At 38.1% G+C, this 19,795-nt stretch overlaps 1 protein-coding gene across 1 annotated transcript in view; it reads left to right on the top strand.

The window, feature by feature from the left end:
* Positions 1–19,795, top strand: part of tmem132e (transmembrane protein 132E) — a 437,959-nt gene that overhangs the window by 105,917 nt on the left and 312,247 nt on the right. The window lies entirely within an intron of this gene.

Raw genomic sequence — 19,795 nt, 5'->3', positions numbered from 1 at the left:
ACAAAACAGACAAATAAACAACATCGAAAGAAAGAAAGAAAGAAAGAAAGAAAGAAAGAAAGAAAAAACCCCACCCACTATGGGCCCCAATCCCCCGACTGCCAGAAAAAAAGAAAGTTTATATTTTCCCAAGGTATGTAAGTAAAGGATGCCAGATTAATTCAAAGTCTTTTACATTATCATTCATGGTATATCTTATTTTTTTCAAGATGAAGAGTATTTGTAAGTTCTGTAAGCCGTCTTTAATACAGGAGTCTCTTTCCCAGTTAGTATTGTAATGTAGGTTTATTATTGTATTGGTTCTATTAGAGCCATCTGATTTTATTTTTTATTTTTTTCCCTCCATCCAGCCATTGTCTTGCTCAGTTGTTATAAAATACCAGAAAAGCAAATATTTTACATTTTGTAACACATTAACCATCAATCACTTCAGCTACTTGGGTTTAAATGTCTTTCTGCTGTGTATTTGGAGACTGGTAAAAATGACAGTCCTGGAATATCTTTCCATATTTTATACAGAATGGATTTGTTTTAATCACAGCCATCTCTCCGCCATGTTGTTTGGCTTGATTTTGTTTAAACACAACCTGGGAATAGCTGGATGAAGGGTATCATGTTGTGTTTCCAGATTGTGGATGAAATCCGAGCCTTAATGATGGTTCCCCTCACATAACCACATTTTGATGTAAGGCCTCTCTGTGGAGCCCTGTGAACCTTTCTTTCAGAGTAATAAGCTTTATACCCCCACGAGCGCTTGTTTTATTATTTTTTTTAAACTATCCTCTTATGTATGTATTACTCCAAATCACTGAAAAACGACTGAATGACAAAGTTTTACTGATTCTCAAGCTATTTCAAAAAAGGAGTTCAAAATTTATTTCATTTAAAATGACATAAAATACTCTGTGTAATTTCTTTTTTTTTAATCCACAGAAAAATGATAATGATTACTTTTATATCCAGTTTAACTTTAAATGTATCCTTATATCACTATCCTATAAATGAAATGGTTGTTCAGTGCTGTAGCTTTGATGAATCATAAATACATTAGTCATCATTAAGAGGCTGCATTATGCGGTTTTTAAAGATTTATCGTTCTGACTAATAGCAGAGAGACTTTTCCCCTAATGAGATATTTGATGGTCATTGTAGTAGTTTGGCTTTCAGTGTGCATTCTTGAATTACCTCAGAAATCCACAAAAGAATACTGAATGGAGGTCATAATGTGAAAACAGAAAATAGGCCTGTAATTGGCTCAGCATAGGCTTTGCTGTTTATTTGAGTGATGGTAATGGCTCTGAAATGTTCTCTCCTCCCCAAATAACCAATAACAAAAGCTCCGAGGTGGCTAAAAAAACCCCACCCTATTGTATTATAGCTTTCAATGAAGATGATTGAAAGTTGTTTGGCTAAATAACCAGTCAAAACTATGTTTCCCTGATGAGATGGCATATTTTCCTCTATCAGTTATCGAGCGTCTTAAAACTTTGCAGCAAGGGGCGCTAAGGATTTGGTCTTCTTATCCTGAGGCACATTTTGCTTTTCTTTCAAAACCCGTTCATGAGAGCAACATTAAGTATTTTTCAGACTATTCGAGGGGGGGGAAAAACAGGATTGGCGAGACGCTCAACATTAGCATTCACTTTCACTTGATTCCTCATTATTTAATACATTCAGTTTTATGTAAATTTCCTTTTCAGCCTTTTGTTTATATCACCACCAACTCTTAAGCTTGTCCCCAGCTTTGATAACCCGACTGTACTCTGTCTTGCTGGCCATCACACGGCATATACGCAGGGAATTTATGCTGAAAACACCAGGCTGCAGCTGCTGGTGGGAGTTTTGGAAATTGGGTTCACAAGTGCAGGTTAGAAAGTCAAAAGAGTGAATGAGCTGAAAACAACTGTAGCGCAAAGAGGAACTGATTCACTTGATATTTTCTGCACATATACTTGCTGGTGTCATTTATTGCATTAATGATGGAAAAATATCGATGACCAGCTTTACCAATATTAAACAAGCACGTGATCCTTTTGCTTTCTTTTCAGAGTAAATGACTACTTAACATCCTGTCTGAATAATTTTCATCAAAACAAACAGTTTGTTGAACAATGACTGAGATAGTTGGAAATTCTGAGCTTTTTTTTGTTTGTTTTTTGTTTACCCATTCACCTGCCCCGGAGAGGTGTAAAACCTTTGTTTGAGGTCATGCAGGTTGAAACCAAAGAGCTTTGTGCACTCTGCTCATGCAGTATTCTCTTATAAAACAAACCTACTGTATTTGAACTGCTGCAGTTTGTACTTTTTCTTCATGAGATGCAAAGCAGAGACGAGGACTTTTAAATTTGAGCGAGAGATGCTGGAAGGTGAAGCATTAGACATCCTGATCATGTTGTGAAACAAGGCCATGTTGCAAATGAATTTAATGCTTCTAGCTGAACTAATTGATATGTTTCCTGTCTTTAATGGATCGCATTATCAAGTGCATTGTGCATGAGGTCAACGATAGTAACCCACAGAGGATAATTACCCAAGTCTGCACTCTCCCTTAGTTGTTTTTATGTATCAGCTGAAATACAACACAGTTAATGAATGTCTGTGTGACTTTACGCTTGCTGGGGTTTTAAAACGTAATGGTCTTTTTTTGCGCCTCAGCTTTTGTCCAGTTTTAGTCAGAAGACCTAATGAATCCAGCTTTAAACCTGAATGCAGTTCAATCAATCTACTGACTGTACAGCATTATCCTCTGAACAGTCACCAAGGACTGCAAATAAGATGCAAAACAATATTTTGCCAAATAGATGCTGTAAATGGATCAAAGGTCTTTGCTTATTTGGGTCATCTATTATCTATAAAACATTCAAAGCTCAGAAAAGCAGACCTTTGACAAACAAAATGATACTTTTCCTGCCTTGAAGAATTCTATCTGGATCACTGCTTTCAATGCGGATTGTGGAAAGAGCTCTTTTTTTTTGTGAGACCTACTTTGCTGTAGCATTCGTCATTGTTTGAGTTGGCTCTCTTTTGCCATTTCAGCCTTGTGATTATAGAGATTTAGCCAAAGCAAACAGCGTTATGCTAAAGACTTGTAGTGAAGCATGAACTATTCACACATTCAAGGAGCGCAGTGTTTATTCACCTGCTGTAAATGTATTTATGTGTTTAGCAATGTAATAAACAACAGGGGTGAATATTTTATGCTACTGTGTTCAACTGAATGTTTTGCTAAAGGTCAGATTTATTAGAGATTAATGTTTTGTTTTAGTGCTTGCTTTTTAAAGAGGTGAGCGTTTAAGTATCAAAACTTTACCTAAGGTGCAGGATTCACGATTCTCTGCCTCGTTGATTTAGACATTTGTGGCAAGGTCTTGAGTCCTTGCCAAACGGAGGCTTTTCTCACCGTCCAGAGTTTATTTCTACATCTTTTTTTTTCTTACATTTTTCCTGCTTGCAATTTGCAACAATGTCAGACGGTATTTTCAGTAGAAGAAAACGTGCAAGACCTCAGTTCTGGTATCAGTTTCCATCGCTTATCAGTTGAAGATGAAGAAGACGACCTGCGTACTTGATGCCAAACTTGCTACACCTCTTGTTGGATATCCAACTGCGCTGTGAGGCTTGCTCTTGAACTGTATACTCCAGGCTGGTGCTCACTGTGCATGCTACCTGCCAACCGTTTCGCAAGATGATCATCAAACATGTGTGCGTATATGCACCCTGGTGATTTCCCATCCACTACCTGAGGGCTTGGATATGTGCTTCTCTTTCTGAGAAGTATAGCACCAATACGACTATTATCCTTTAGTTAATTTTGGGCCCTATGAACTCGAGCGAAGTGTGTGGAAACAGTAGTTGACTCATTATTTTTGGAAAACTATCGAGTAGCTGTTTTACCTCGACAACCTGAACTCTGCCGCCATGAGAACAAAGCTGTCCACTATCCAGGCTGGAAATGTTAAACTCTGTCATGCCCCCACTTGAGGGAGAGCGCTGCTTATGATGTCTGCAAGTCAGATGGTTCACCTGCCTATGCGTCAATCGCATGCGTGGCTGCCATTGAAAGCAAGCTACTAGTGTTTATTGATGATATGACTACTGATATAGAAGTAGCAGGATGAATTGTGAAGTTTACTCTGCTCAAAACATTTCGAAATGAGAATTTTCTTCAGTTGCCAGATTGGGTCATCTGATCTCAACCCAATAGAGCAACTTTTCAGTTTCTGAACAAAACTGGTGGAGTTTATTTTTGTTGTGCTGACTTTTTACAGTCAGTTACAATAACTCGTACTGCGTACCAGCTAGCATGACGGCGTTTCTATACAGCTGGGTGGGTGTTATGATGTTACTGATAGTGAACTTTATTTTATTCATAAGGTTAGGCAGTTTGTCCCGGACTTCAGCTACAATGGAAAAAGACACAAAGCTGGATTTATTCTGTGTGTTTACGCTCTCTCATTCTGTCCCCCTCCCTCTCCTGTTGCTGCTTCAATCATGAAACTGATCAATGATCAGCTGATCGGCTTTTCTGTCTTGTTTGTTTATCGCCAACTTTGCGGCAGAAAGAGGAAACCAGCAGATGTCGCGCTAAATAACTGCAGCACGTTTAAGCTTGATCAGCTGTTGTTAGAATTTATTTAATATTAATTTCTAGTATCAGCTGATGTTTGCTGGAGCCAAAAGCTGCTGGTCATGATATTGGTTTGGTTATCTGGTGAGAGGGAAACATGAAGATGAAACCAGGAGATGTCCTTACTGAATCATCAGAGCTGAACAGGTGATGGAGAAACAGGTTTATCTTTTAGGTGACGTGAATGAGTCGAAGGGAAGTTATGAACTGTTTCTGAGAAATAACACCAGGATCCTTTCTGTGTAGCTGACAGCTGGTAACTGTGCAGGGGCGTGTCTAGCAAAGTTTTGCCAGGGGGCCAGGTAGGGCATTAACAGGGAAAGGGGGGCACAAAGAAATACTTTTCTTTCTCATTCTCATTTAAAATGTCTCACTTTTAATAAATAATTATCTGAATACAACCAAAGTTTTTATCTGATTTAAAATATATAGAAATCATACATATACCAACAAGACTGTACATTAATGTCACAACAGCGTCTGTTTTCATTCAAAGGCTTTATGGCTTTTCCTGTAATACCTGGTGGGCCGGTCTCTAGTCAAAATGCCCGGGCTGATTGTTTTGTCCCAGTCCAGCCCTGACAAAAACCCACAAATGAGCAGAAACTCTGTGGTGGCAATAAAAGCCTGGCAGCGCATCTCAAAAGGAAATGCAGCAAATGGTAAAAAAAAACATCAATGACAACAAAAACCAACCCTGTTTACCAAATTCTTGTGAACCTAGCAGTTATAATAGAGGTATCCATTGTGTATTAGCAAGCTGCAGTTCCTTTTTATATGTCCTGTATGTGGCTCTTTTTTATGTCCTTAATATAAAATGTCTGGAGCTGTCCTTGGTCCTGAAAGTGTTCACACACAGCCTCGCCTGATCCCTTGCCTCTTCAAAAGGAGAATCAGTCATTCTGGTCAACTAGTCCTCTATGCTTTTTCTACTGGCTCCACTTGTGTCAGCTGAACAATAGTGGCTTATTATGAGCATTCGTTTGTTGCATACAGGAACAGCTGCATGCTTGCAGCAATAGGAGACCTGCTGAGAGACGCAAACCTGTGTTCATAGGACTGGTACAATGTGTTCTTTGCCTCCAGATTCCCTCCATTAAAGTCGATTGTTTACCCAAAGCGAACATTTTTCTTGAACAATTTAAAAATATGCAGTAAAGCATCATCTCTCCCCCCCAACTGGTTTATATTTGACTGTTTTCTGAAACCGTTGTGGAATTTGTGCAATTTGGAGACTGAGGTGATAATGCCGTTTTTCTCACCCATGCTGGAGCTGCTCTGTGGATACTGAATAATGAATTTAGTGTTTGACAACAGCCACTGCTATTTGCCAGATTACTGGAACATTTTGGAAGTCTCAGCTGGGAGTCCAAACTTACTTGGATGAAACATCTTAAACAAGAGCGCTGTAAAAACATTATCAGTCGCTGATTATTAATGGCATGCTTGGCAGTAAAGTTTTTCAGGTTGGACCGAACTGCTGACAAACAGGCAGGCAGACGGTAAGACAAAATGAACTTTAATTAAGACGGTGGCAGAGCTGGCATGAAATAAAAACAAAAAATCCAAATGAAATAGTCAACAATAAGGAAGCGAAGGCAGGAAGCCAGCAAGAGAAGAACAAGGAACGTGGGAGGAACAGGACAGATACGATGTGACAAATTCAAAGGACAACAAGGACTAAATTCACATCGAGTCGGGATGATAATCAAACAAAGGTGAACTGGATAACAAGTGTGGGCGAAAGAACAAAGGCAGGGAGTAAAAATGCAATAAGACACTCTGGAAAACAGTTCTGAGTACTAAAATGATAAAGACAGTTACCACAATAACTTTTCCTTGATAGAAAAATGACACATGGTCAGTAGAACAGAAGTCGTTCAGTCTTTGCTTTGATAGACGGAACAAAAGTCCACTAATGGTTTAAATGGAAACGTACCAAACAAATCATGTGACTGGAATAGAGTTCGACCCACCTCAGGTTGGTTTAGGAGCTTAGGAGGAGCAAGGCAAGTTTATTTGTATAGCACAATTCAACAACAAGGTGATTCAAAGTGCTTTACAGAGACATTAGAAACAAAAACAAATAAAAAGCATGATTTAAAATAGATTAAAACAAGCAAAGAAACAAACTAACTAATTAACAAACAAACAAACAAAACAGTAGATAAAATCAGAACAGTAGATAAAATCAGTAGTTAAAATGTAAGTTTTGAAATTTAAGCTTAAAAGTGTGGATTTGGTGCTTTATTCAAATGCAGCTGAGAACAGGTGAGTCTTCAACCTGGATTTAAATAAACTGAGTGTTTCAGCTGATATGAGGCTTTCTGGGAGTTTGTTCCAGATATATGGAGCATAAAAGCTGAATGCAGCTTCTCCGTGTCTGGTTCTGACTCTGGGAACTGATAAAAGACCGGATCCAGATGACCTGAGGGATCTGGAAGGTTCATAGTAGCTCAATGTGTAATGTTTGGGCAATGGCAGGTGCAAATACCTGAAAGTTAGGAGTGTGAGGAAAAAGACGAAATAACAACAGAAGATGTTACCAAGTACTCCAGCAACAGCGTTACCAAAGAAGATACCCAAACAGAACAAGCCAAGGCTGCAAAGATGACGGCATTGTTGAAAAGAAGGGTTGTGTGGAGATATTTTGGCTATTTTAAGTCCTAAAAAGAGGAAGTGTGTGTCAGAAGCCTGAAGCGGTGCGATCCTTTGGAGTACACACAATAAAAGACCTTACAGTACCAGAGCCGTTCGCCTGTTCCATGACTTTCAACAAGAAACTTCAAAAGACAAAGAGACAAAATGATATAACCCAATCAACAGCCTGCTTTATTATAAAAAACGAGATATCAGTTGAAAATATTGTAACTGACCTTTGTTGCTAACTCCCTGGCCATAAACATTGCTCTCAGATGGCACTTCTCAGCTATACGCTGAGTGCAGGGAGACGGTTAAATGGCTGTGTCAGACTTTGCTACCACATCGGATTTGCGGTCAAGTTGCACATCTGATCCAGAGGTTGGCTTCATTGCACACTTCATTGAGATGATACTGCACTCGTGCATTTTTGTCCTTTCCGCATTGACTGAAGTGGAATACCATTGAGCGACTGTCAGTTTAAAGTTCTCCCTGGTCTACATTATAGAGTTTCTTGAATTTGTACAGCGGGTATATGCAGCAGTATTCATTATTTTATTTTTCTTTATTTATTGGTGGTTTTTTGTTAACACTTTAAAATGGTTTTAATCTATACAAAACAAAGAGGATATAATGTAACATTTTCTTTACGTTCTCCTTTGATACTTGAAACTTTTTAATGGTTAGAATAAAGATTTTAGTTTCCTTCCTGTTTTTTATGTTTAGGTATTAGGTATAATATTCTACAGTATATTTATTCTGTTCATTTTCTGTCAGAAAACAACTAATATTTAAATCAAAATTAATCCTAAATCTGAATTAGGAGTAAAGACAAACCTTTAAGCATAACAGAAATAGTTGGTTGGTTGATATTTAATTTGTTGTTGTTTTTTTTTTTCTTTTTTTCCATATCTTGCAACCCTACATGGAAACTGAACTTCAAATAAAAATGGGACTTGGAAGTCTGTCAAACAAAGTTGCCAGGAAAAACTAAAACAGAAACCAAAGATCATTATGAAGGCCATAAAAGTTAATAGAGCATGTCTACAAGGTGTCATTTTCCCACATGAAAGTCTTTATTTTCAGGTTTTTTTCTTCTTTCTTCAACCATCATTTAGTAACATTGACTTTTATTGTCCAAAAGAATGGCAAAAATAAAATGTGTTCTTTAGGTTGGGTTTCTTTTCACTTGATTTACCATTTGTACTTTGTGTGTGTGTGTGTGTGTGTGTGTGTGTGGATCTACATGGTGCTAAAAGAATCTTCCTGAAACCTGAGATTTAGTTTCTGAAAAACCTCGTAAAGTTCAGTTTTGTAAAACGTACCATCTTCATACAGAACATCCAAGGGTTCAGACAAAGAAGATTTCATGGATTGTTTCCACATTGAGTCCTTGTTGTGTTTTGACTGGCAGTGAATGAGAACAGCATGACAGATTTGTTTAGCTGAAAATGTCACCGAGGCAAAATAAAGATGAGATGCAGGAAAATTTTGAAATGTACCCAAGCAGAAACAGATTATTAAAAATGTGAAAATGAACGACAGTTCAAGAATATAATTGACACAAACTGCCACGTCACGTACACGTGCTTCCTTACGTGTTAGCACGCGCGTTAGTGTGCACATCTGCAGGCATGTAGGCCTCTGAGAGCGTGAATATACTTTCATATTTGTTTTGTGCGCGTTGCTGTCCCTCAAGCGTAATGGCGGAATACAGAATGAGCGACCATTGTATTACCTCCTCCCTGGAACCCTTTAAAGAGCACACGGCTCCCCAGCTGCATGTTAATGCAATCATTATTTTAGTATTTCTTTTGCTGATACTACTTTGACCTTCAATGCATTCCTCAGCCCATTTTTCTCCAGGGAGAAGAAATTGGCTACATAACTGCAGAGCTTCTCCTTTGGCAGTTCTCTCTGAGCTGAGGTTGAGCAGTAGAGTGGCTGCACATTCCAAATGAATGGATTTAAGTGGAAATCTGAGAGAATTTCTTCATTCTGGCAGCGAGGTGAGCAGACAGCCGAGTTACACATGCTAACAAGAACGGCGACGGTGAGTGTGTTGGATGCCGCTGCGCTGTCACTTGATTTATCGACCGCTGCACCACCTGAATTCTCAAAGTTATCAACTGAGAGTGCACGCTACGACCGTGCTCAGTGGAGCCGCTGCAGCATCAAGAGCTCTACACGTCGAAATTGGTTCACTTTTAGCTATTAAGATGCACGGTAACGTTCATTCAACCGCGCTCTCCTTGACGAGCAGCAGAAAGAACCTATCGCTCAGCGGGTCGGAACAACGAGATGAGCGTTTTACATCTGACGAGGCAGAATTATTAAAGATCAAAAAGAAGCCATCGACCTGCGGATTAACAGAAGGTTGTAATCTTTAAACTGGAACCAGCTTGTCTTTCATTTTTAAAACGCTGTCTATATAATATCTACAGTAAATTCAGATTAATCCTGAAACAGGAACAGTCCCTGTGCTTCTGACCTTGTTTACTTTAATCGCTTTTCCAGTAGCACGGCCTCCGAGAGAAAATCCTTCAAGGACAGCCCAAGATTATTTGCTGCCATAATCTTTTTTTGAAATTTGCTCTGAAATGAAATGTTTTCCACCATTCAGCCACTGATATATATGCGACCTGATAACAGAAAGTGAACATAATGAAAGTTTCTAACCTCCGCCCTCTTTTGTTCTGCAACATAATGGTCCTTTTAATTCCTCTTTTACGGTCTGCCAAGATAATTTTGTATTTCGAGCCCATGGCTTTTCCATTGGTTAGAACCCTCTGGTCTTTTGAAAGCGGGGGAGTTCTTGGAGAAAGTTTTCACCTTTGGTCACTGAGAAGAAAATGATGTTCTCCTTTCACTTGATAAGCTACTCAAGTTGTGTGGATCTGTGCAACATAGTGAGTCATCCCCAGTGTTTTGAGCCTCCAGCGGTGACCTGGAAGGCCCTCTTCCTACGTCAGTTTACTGACTGCCATTTGAGGGAAGTTCCAAATCCAGTCTTTGCTCCAAACAGGCTTGAAATGTCATGTGTGAGCCTTCAATCTTTCCCAGTCACCCTCAGGCATGTTCCAAAGTTACAGATTACTGTAACACGCTACTATGTAATCACATGACATTTTTCATTTTCTTTTCTTTTTCTTCCTGCACACACACACTCTTATCGGCTGAAGTCGGTTAATGTGGAAAGAGGAGGAAAACAGTGGAGCAGTGTACAACATCCAGGACAGGCATGACTGCATAACACAACTTAGGCTCTTTGCAAACATCTGCACAGGCATCAGCTGCCAGAGTGACATTAAAGCTGAGTGCATGCAGGCCTATACTATTAGAAGTATTGTAACCAATTATATTCTCCAACAAGTAAGATATTGCATTACTTTTGAGAAAAGTAATGTGCAATTTGTTATACATAATGTTTCTGAATAATTTCTTGATGCATTCTCAATCATCCAGGAAAATAAATCTCCAAAAGTTAATTCTGTTCATCTGGATGTAGCGTTTTCTGGGAGAAACGTTTCATCACTCATCCAAGTGACTTCTTCAGTCTCAGCTGACTGCAGGTTTCCCCAATCTTATAAACAGTATATTTGCATAATGACTGAAACCAGCCCACTGAAGGAACAATGGGCTGTGAGGTCAGTTCCTTAATCATAATTATGCAAATTCTCATGACCATTGATCAACAACCACTGACCAAAACCCACTGATCAAAGACCACTGATCAATGGCCATGAGTACCATTCACAGAGATTGGGGAAACCTGCAGTCAGCTGAGACTGAAGAAGTCACTTGGATGAGTGACGAAACGTTTCTCCCAGAAAACGCTACGTCCAGATGAACAGAATCAACTTTTGGAGTTTCTGAATAATGACCTCAACATTGAACATGAGAAGTAGTATCCTGGAGGTGGGAGGCAGAAAGATAATTGAAGTGTAGTTATTACATTCAGATGAAAGTGATCTCTTTTCAGCCAGAGAATAAAGCCACAGTGTGATATTGTTGTCACATCACTGCAAATAAGCAGCATTTTAAACCGAATTGCTGTTTGTTTGAGGACAATAACTTCCATTCTTGAGGAAAGTTCAGTGTTGTTCCTGAAATTGGGGGAACAAGGGGCAGGGGGTGGGAGTCACATTCAGAGTGGAAACCTAACCCTTGCTGCTTAATTCAGATAGTTTTATAAAAATCTTATCTATAAGGATGTTCAAATGTGATATGGATTAGGAAAACATATGAGACTGTCTTATCTGAACCACAGTGATGAAAAAGCTATTATGCAATATCGAAATATATTTAATTTTAATTGGATACAGCAGCTGATGAAGATCTAAATTAAATAAAACCACTGTGGACAACAAAGGTGTATAAATGTACGGCAGGAACGACAGCTAAAACAAACTATATGTGGCATAAAGATGAAACATTAAAACATAACAGATCATTTCAAAGTATAAAAAGAAGTTACCAGTATTTATTCCAACCCTTCATAGGTGTCATTTAAACATGTTGAGTGAACGTCTTCTGGAGTGAATAGACAAACTGTACAGATTTGATGGCCAGTGCCATCATATCACATGTATTTTTATTTTCAGGCTTTTGTCATAGACATTGTGTGTGGTTCACTGTTGTCAGTGATTTTGTGGTTATATAATAAAGAACAGTAGCTACAGTATAAAATGTCGTTGTTGTTTAAATCTAATGAAAGCTGTGCTTCAAACGGTTTGGGCTATTCTAAATCTAACCTTAAGTATGTGTATTTCACAATTTTAAAAGAACAAAACATGAATCATATTTTTTTGAAAAATGAATAAACAACCTGTGTTAAATGTTGAATATTGTGTGTACTGGGCATGCTCACTTAAAGCCAATAAGAGAGACACTAACAAAAACAGACATTTGTTCCCTTTAACAATTGTTTATTTTAGCTTTTCAAAATTCCAGTAGCAGAACACCATCCGTAAACTTTCCATTGAAAGTTTTCTATTTTACCTTTGGTTGTTTCTTTCCTCGATACATTTGCTTTTTTTACCCGTGGTTTGTGCAGATGTTGCACATATGTGTGCACGGATTGTATTTTTTGCTTCCTATGTGAAGTTTTTGTTAGATATTCAAGATCATCATGAATATGACAACAGCCAAGGCGTTTGGAGACACCAGAGACGACTATATAGTGAATCCACAATGTAAGTATAATGAATATAGAACCTCAGTGATGGTTAGGATTGTTATACAGCCAGAACATCTTAAGCAGCAGAGTACACACTGGACACGTCACCAGGCTTTGTAGTCAACTGGCATCTACGATCAATTTAGAATCACCAATTAACTTTTTCCACCCATGTTTTAGGACAAGCACAGGGAGCAAACTCCAAACAGAAAGACTCCTGCCTGGATTGAAGCGGAAGAATGAACAGATTGATAAGTAGAATGAAATGACTCACTCCTTTATTTGACAGGCAGGTTGTTTTTTTTTTAATAATCGCTGAACAGAGATTGTCTGCAAATTGTTTTTTTTTTTGTTGCATACCGCATAAAGTGTCATGCAATAAGTGTTGCGACCTTCAGCTGTTCATAACAACTGCTTGAAACTCCCATCAAATTTCCTGCTGACCATAATCCTCGTCAATCTAAAGCTGATAATACATTATTGTGTGTCCTCTGCGTTGGTAAAAAAAAAAAACACACGTCCTTTTTTTTTCAGTAAGTATTTGTGGTGTAAATGTATCCACTACAATGTCTGACAATCTGTAAGGACAGACTTATTTGGTTTATATGAAGTGGGCTCTACATCAAATCACTGCTCTTTATAATGCTGGTCCAATTCGTGGGATTCAAAATAAAACTGCACATCAGTTAAATGCGCATTATGCATCCAAATACCTTTGTCACACTCTATTGACTACTAAAGTGTTTCGTATAAATGCGCTTTTACTCGTACATTCATGTATTAAGACTTGCATTTGAATAACCCTGAGAAAACACAAGTGGGATTTTAGGTCCCAGTGTCCCAGAACTCAGTATTAGGAAATGCTAATGCCATACCTTGAGTGTGTTGCACAACTATGTCCTTATGAATGAAACTCCATAAGCTTTCATGGAGATTAAATGTGGAGGCCTGTGAGGTAATTAATTAATTTAGATGCTCATCAGTCTTTATTTCCACGGTTCATTTACCTACAGATTGATTAATATAAGAATTCATTAATGGGCCTAAGCAGGGCAGCACATATACTGTGTCCTTTCTATGAAGCTTACTCTGCAGATAAAGCTCGACTTTAGCAAATTAGCAGTTTTCCAGGGTTACTGTAGAGGTAATGCACCACTATGTTGTACAAACAAATGCACCAATTCATTGCTCGGTATCACTTCCAGGCCATATGGATTAGAAAAATATGAATTGTAGCCTAATGGAGAAAAAGTCGATTTGGCTCCTTCTGTGGTGATTCGTTCAGATACGTTGAACAATAAAAAGCACCATTAAAGTGATTGCAAGTGCTGAATTTGAGCTTTCTTTAAGGTGAAGTCAGCATTTGTGTTTGAACCTTCTTTTTTTTTGCCCCTTGGGTTGGGTTTAACACAATGATCACCATTTGCTTGAGAAAGCAATTTCAAGATGAGATGCTTTGAATGGGTGTTTGTGATTCATTGCACTCAGGACTTCTCAATGGTGACCTTACATTGACAGAATTGTGGGTTGTCAAATAATTACATAATGATCATGAATTTCAGGCTGATCATTTTCTACTCTGTTTCAGGGTTCAATACTCGTTGGTTGTGTGTGGTTAACAGACTAAGTTTGCCAAGAAGCTATCGATCAATACCAATCTACAGCCAGGAGCGGTTGATCGATATAACTCTACTGCCCAGCAGCTGGCTAACTTTGCTTAGGAAAAAGGAAAGTCAAACAGATGTGAGACGGAGTGTGTCAATGAGTTTTAGAAGTGCAGATTGGTGAATTTTGATTTTTTGAAGCCAAAGTGAACTTGCTGCCTGCTGACATCAGTTTTATATTTATCGTAACAGTGTGTTCTCGACTAAGTTTCCTTAGCGGAGGGAATAATCATAGTACCGAAATGTCAGATCTCTCTGTAAAGCTCAACTTGAACGTTCACTGGTGACCTTTGGAAACAGCACTTGAGAATAGAATCTCAACAGAAGGCACATTTAGTAGCGGTTGTAGGGATTGTGTGTTCCCACACATCTCCACTGCAGGTCTTTGCAGAGGAGAGCTCATTCCCTTTGTATTTCCACATGTTTTTATTTATTTGTTTATTATTATTTACCTGTGAAGCATTTATTCTAAAAGGTTTTCAATAGTTTTGTTGCATACCTCCTCCCAAGAGCCATTTGGCAAAAATTTTGTATTTCTTTGGAATTTAGTAAACTAGGATTCAACGAGGTCCTTTTCTGCATTATGTAAATTATTAAATAATAAATAATCCACAAGAACCTGTTAATATTTCCGGGTACCTCTACGATGAAGCTGCGTCAAACTTTGTTTGAGTTGAAATTGTCTCTATGAACTACAAAGTAGTTCAGACTATTGAGGAGCAGTCTTGTTTTTGTGAAAAAGTACTTGCAAAATCCTCAACCTGGAAAATGCAGCTAATAAGCCTTTGCATTATTCATATTTCAATCAATAAAAGTGTATGCAATCCATCTTATGCTAGCACTTTATGCACTCCTTTGTTTTATCCACTCTCACTTTAGGTCTAAAATTAATTTACTCCCTAAAATTTCTCATAATTGCATGCTTGAGGCACACTTTTACATCTGGTTAGCTCATTATTTGAAGTCGTAACATTAACACTGGTATCGTATTCATAATGTAGCCAGTCATTGTAAATATAAAAATGGGACAAGCATGATATTTCCAATTTAATGTTGTGCTTAAAGGCTTTATTATTTTTAATTTTGATGCCTAAACTTAACAAAATAGCTCAAAAATGATACAAAAAAGGGTCAAAGTGAAGTCTTCAGGGTGGAAGTTGTCTATTGTGTGCCATATACACACTTAATGAAAGGTGGAAGCACTCCTTGTATATGTGTTTTCAGCTATGTTGACCAAATGAGAAATTAAATGAGGTATTTAAGCCGAGCGAGTCTAATAGTTGGGGGAGGAAGATGACTACGGACAGGCTGTCTACCTATGGGAGTGATAACCCCTGATAACGGCTATTTAATGGACTGATAACATTCATTTAAAGGGAATACATGCAGTTAAATGACAGAGATTTTGTGAATTAATGACTCGGTTACCAGTATATCTTCTCTAGCTACATGTTCCTCAATAAAATGTTAATGTTGAAATCTTAATGTTTTTACACATTAAGCATCTTTTACTTCTCCTTGGGAAACTTAATTAAAAACAACATGTTCTTTCTTTCTTTCATCTATACCAAATAATGCACTGCGTTCACCTTTTTTTGTTTCTCTTTTAACCTTTACTGGATGTATTTCTCAGTTAAATGGAACTTTTTGAGACTTTACTACTTGACATTTCATCACCGTTTTATATTGTTAAAGGTTAGTAAGTAAACATAATCAGCGAATGCAAAGCCCATACAGGTCCCAATATTCCCAAAATAATGCAACAAAGTGCAGTACGCTCAGTCTAGGAATAAGTTAATAAAAAAATGTATATAGAAATACAGTACTGTGCCACCCTGCATTGCTTTGCCTTTTGCTTGGAAACAAGTGTAGCAAAGGGGAAAAATTAGTTTTGTTTTTTAACTCTAGCTCTCTGAGATAAACTTTCTTCTAATTCCTTTAAGGAGTGTTCAGGAGTAGCTCTCCAGGGTTCTTGAAGGACTTCCCAAAGCTCTTCTATGGAGCTTCCACACATATAGAACTTTCCTGCCTCATTAACAACTATGGTTGAAGAGTATAGAATCGAATAAAGTAGACTAGACTAGCCCTTTATTGTCATTGTATATGTACAACGAATTTGTGGAATCAGTTCTTTTAAATAAAGAATCATTCAATCAAAACTACAAATGTATTGGACTGGCTTGGAATTCTGGCTTTTACTGACAAAATGTGAAATCGATGGTTAGAGCAACTACCTTACCTATCTAGTCATTAACTTTGTTGTTAGCTGTAGCCCTACAGATGTCACTGTTTCTGTCCAGCCAATCTATAGGACACCTAAAACCTTTGAGCACGAGCGCAAAAAATCACTTTGTATGATCTTTGATGGAGCGTGTAGCTTTTCACGAAGCACAAATTCCTTTGGGTTTTTGGCCTGTCAGCACTATCACCTGCGCCTGCCCCCCATCTAGGAAATTACACTTGTCAGCACTTTGACTAGAGATGACTGCATTTGGGGAGGAGGGATCAAAGCCACTCAGGGCACCAGCACATGGCCGCTGGGCCCCATTAAAGCTTCGTCTAACTTGAATTTCTTCTGCCCTTCTCATCTTCAAAAGACCTGTCTACTCTGATTCTTCTGCACTGTGCGTGGCAACAGATGTGTTGTGACACAATAGCATCAAGATACAGCAAATATAAAGGGTATGGGTGGTGGCCCTTGGCATTTGAGAGCAGTTACGACTATGCATGCAAAATGTAAGATATCAAATCTTTTGCATATCTTCCAACATTTCTGTTTTCTTTAAAGTTTTGAGTGACTTCATAGTTTTTATTGACAGATGTATTAAGAAATCTTTAAGAGATAATACTGGTAGCAGGTCAAGTTGAGCACTCAAAGCACTTCCTACAGCAAGTCTTATTCACACGTACAATTTGACAGCACTAGTCATACCTAAGTGATTTTCTAACTCTAAATCCAATAGATGAAGCATGGGCAGGTGAGAGTTCAGGGTTTTCCCTAAGAGTATTTTAGGTGTAAGACTGGGTTGTCTACCAATCACAAGTAGATTGGTACTGAGAACCTTCACAGACATACCAATCACAAGGTTGCCAGCTCCTCCAGTCTGCATGTTAAACCACAGCTGTCCTGTGTGGACATTTAAGTTAGACTCCTTTCCTTTCTACCCCCATCAATTTAAGAAAAAGTACTATTCAACAAGCACTGGAAGACTGGTATTGGAGAGATAAAAGTACAAGAATCTGTTCTTTTCAGGAGTGGACTTTGCAGTTTGAAACGCATAACCTGACAAGCATCATCTATCACGGTTTCTTATCTTGCGGTGCTGTCAACAGGCTACTTTAAAACATGATGAAACAGCCTTCAGATCCAGGTGCTATCAATGTCTGGAAAAGCCTCTCAAAGAAGAAAACAGTACTATTAATAAGACATCCTGGTCTTCTTGTGAAAAGAGAGAAGTAGCACGATGGTCAGACACTTCTCCCCGGTGGGGATGTGATATGGCCTTTTGTTTTATTAGATTGTTCGATGGATCTCTGTTGTTAACACCAGAATGCTGCTCGTGGTTTGATCTGATGCTTGTGTTTAAGTTATCCTCCTACTTTAACTCCAGTAATTATGACAGAAAAAGCAAGAGTGATGTTTAAAGCCAGAATTGAATGTAGAGCTACACTATAAGACTGAAGCACAAGGCATGCTGGCATGGGTAGAGGATTGACATCTCTGTTAAAAGGATTTCATTAGACAAAACTTGACAGTAAAGTGCAGAGTAAGCGCACATTACAGCTATATTATATTTCAAACTACCGTTCCAAATCATCATCTAAATCAACAAGTTAAAATCTAAAATGTATTTACTATTTGAAAATCTAACTTGGTTTGGGGTACCGGGTCAGTGCAATCACAAGCAATTATGTAGCTGTACGTATAAAGTGCTGGATTTTATATAGGGAAAAACAATGCACCACACTATTCCATTGAAAATGAATCGTTCTTTTTCTAAAAAATAAAAATTGCAGCAGAAAACGTACCGTTTTTTAACCTGGATATATATAAAAAAAGATAAGGCCTGTATGTAGTATGGTGTCTTAAGTGACTCTTACAGATTAGTAAATCAACAAGCTTCAAGAGTGAACTCATTTATTTAATCATACACTAGAACTTAATCATCAGTGGGGCTTAAAATATAAAGGTTGTCAAGCTAGTGCCATTACACGAAAGACCGCGGTGTCATTAACATTAAAAGGATTGGCCCTCGTTAATGCGTGGATGTGCTCCGTAAACTATGTGGTAATCTGCTTATTAGGAATGCTTATCAAATGTCCAAAGTAAATAAAAAGGTTCAGATTATTTCATATTTTCTTTGTGGACGTAAAAACTATGACGCTATGGCAACACGATTTGATGTTAATGTTAGCAGTACTATGACTGGATGCCTGGTGATGTAGTGGTTAGCGCTGTTGCTTCACAGCAAGCAACAGTACCTCATAGCAAGAGGGTTTCTGGTTCGACTGGGTTCCTTTAAATGGAGGGGTGGATGAAAAAAAGTAAACAAAAAGACATTTGTTGGGAATGAAGCAGGAAAATTATTACAAAGCCAAAAAGTAAGTATGAGGTGGGGGTGGATGACTGGGGCAGCGAAGCATTGGAATCAAATACAATATGGCTATTGGCCAGTTTTACCTTTCATGAACATAATCATTCACCAACCCCAACAAGGTGGTTATTAACAAATTAGACATTTCTACTCCGACTGTCGTGTTTGGGATTTCCTTACATGGATCTCTGAGCATCATCAAGACAGACAAAAGGATATGTCATGTTTCTGATAAAGACGTAACATCAGAAAATCCTTGAATGTGTTGTTATGAAGTTGCTTTCAAACTAGGAACTCTTCAGTACATTTGTCTTCATTAAAATCATTCAAGTGGATCCTATTGACAAAATCTGGGTCAACTGTAGCAATATACCTTTCTTATTATTTTCTCCACTGTACTTTACAGATTTCAAGCTTTTTAAGAGCATGCACTAAGAATCACAGTTGTAACACCGTGCATCATGAATCTTTCAAACGCCGAGTGTTGAAGTGGTGTGCATTTTTCACATGGTCCTTTAAGTAAAAGAAGTTTCCAACAAGTAATCCTATCATAAAAAGGAGGAGGAGCAAATGTGAATGGGACATCGCTCTGTTTGCAGGGAATGCAGAAGAGCTTATTATCATGGAGGAGCAGAGCTATATTGCAGCGCTTATTAAATTACTCTGTACCATGCTTTTACGTCAGATTTAGGGATGATAAAAGATGTGGGTCCTGTGGGCTGAAGACTAATCATTTCAAGTAAAGTGAGGTGAAGGTCATGTTGGCTTCAGCGTAAGCTCCAAACAAAATGTCTTTTAAAGGGAGGAAAAAACATCTGTGGATTTTTGAACGACCCAATATATTACATGCTGTCAAGTCCTTACTCTGAAAATAAGGCAGTATTGAAAAAGGGGAAAAAATGAGCACAATGACAAATGACCGTTATTAATATATATTAACCTAACGAATAAAAATGATCACATCTCTTATACTCATCTTGGGTAAAAAAAATCAAATATTCTTTAAACATTCTTCTTTCAAAAATATAGCTCCTCTGGCTGTTATGGTATCAACTGAAAAATACTTGTACAGCCGTAAGGGAAAGAGAAA

The sequence above is a fragment of the Neolamprologus brichardi genome, chromosome 10 (genome assembly GCF_056152115.1).
Source record: "Neolamprologus brichardi isolate AB-2024 chromosome 10, ASM5615211v1, whole genome shotgun sequence".
In the NCBI taxonomy this organism is placed as follows: Eukaryota; Metazoa; Chordata; class Actinopteri; order Cichliformes; family Cichlidae; genus Neolamprologus; species Neolamprologus brichardi.
The sequence above is the reverse complement of the archived record's forward strand: the minus strand, read 5'-3'. Positions and strand labels throughout refer to the sequence as shown.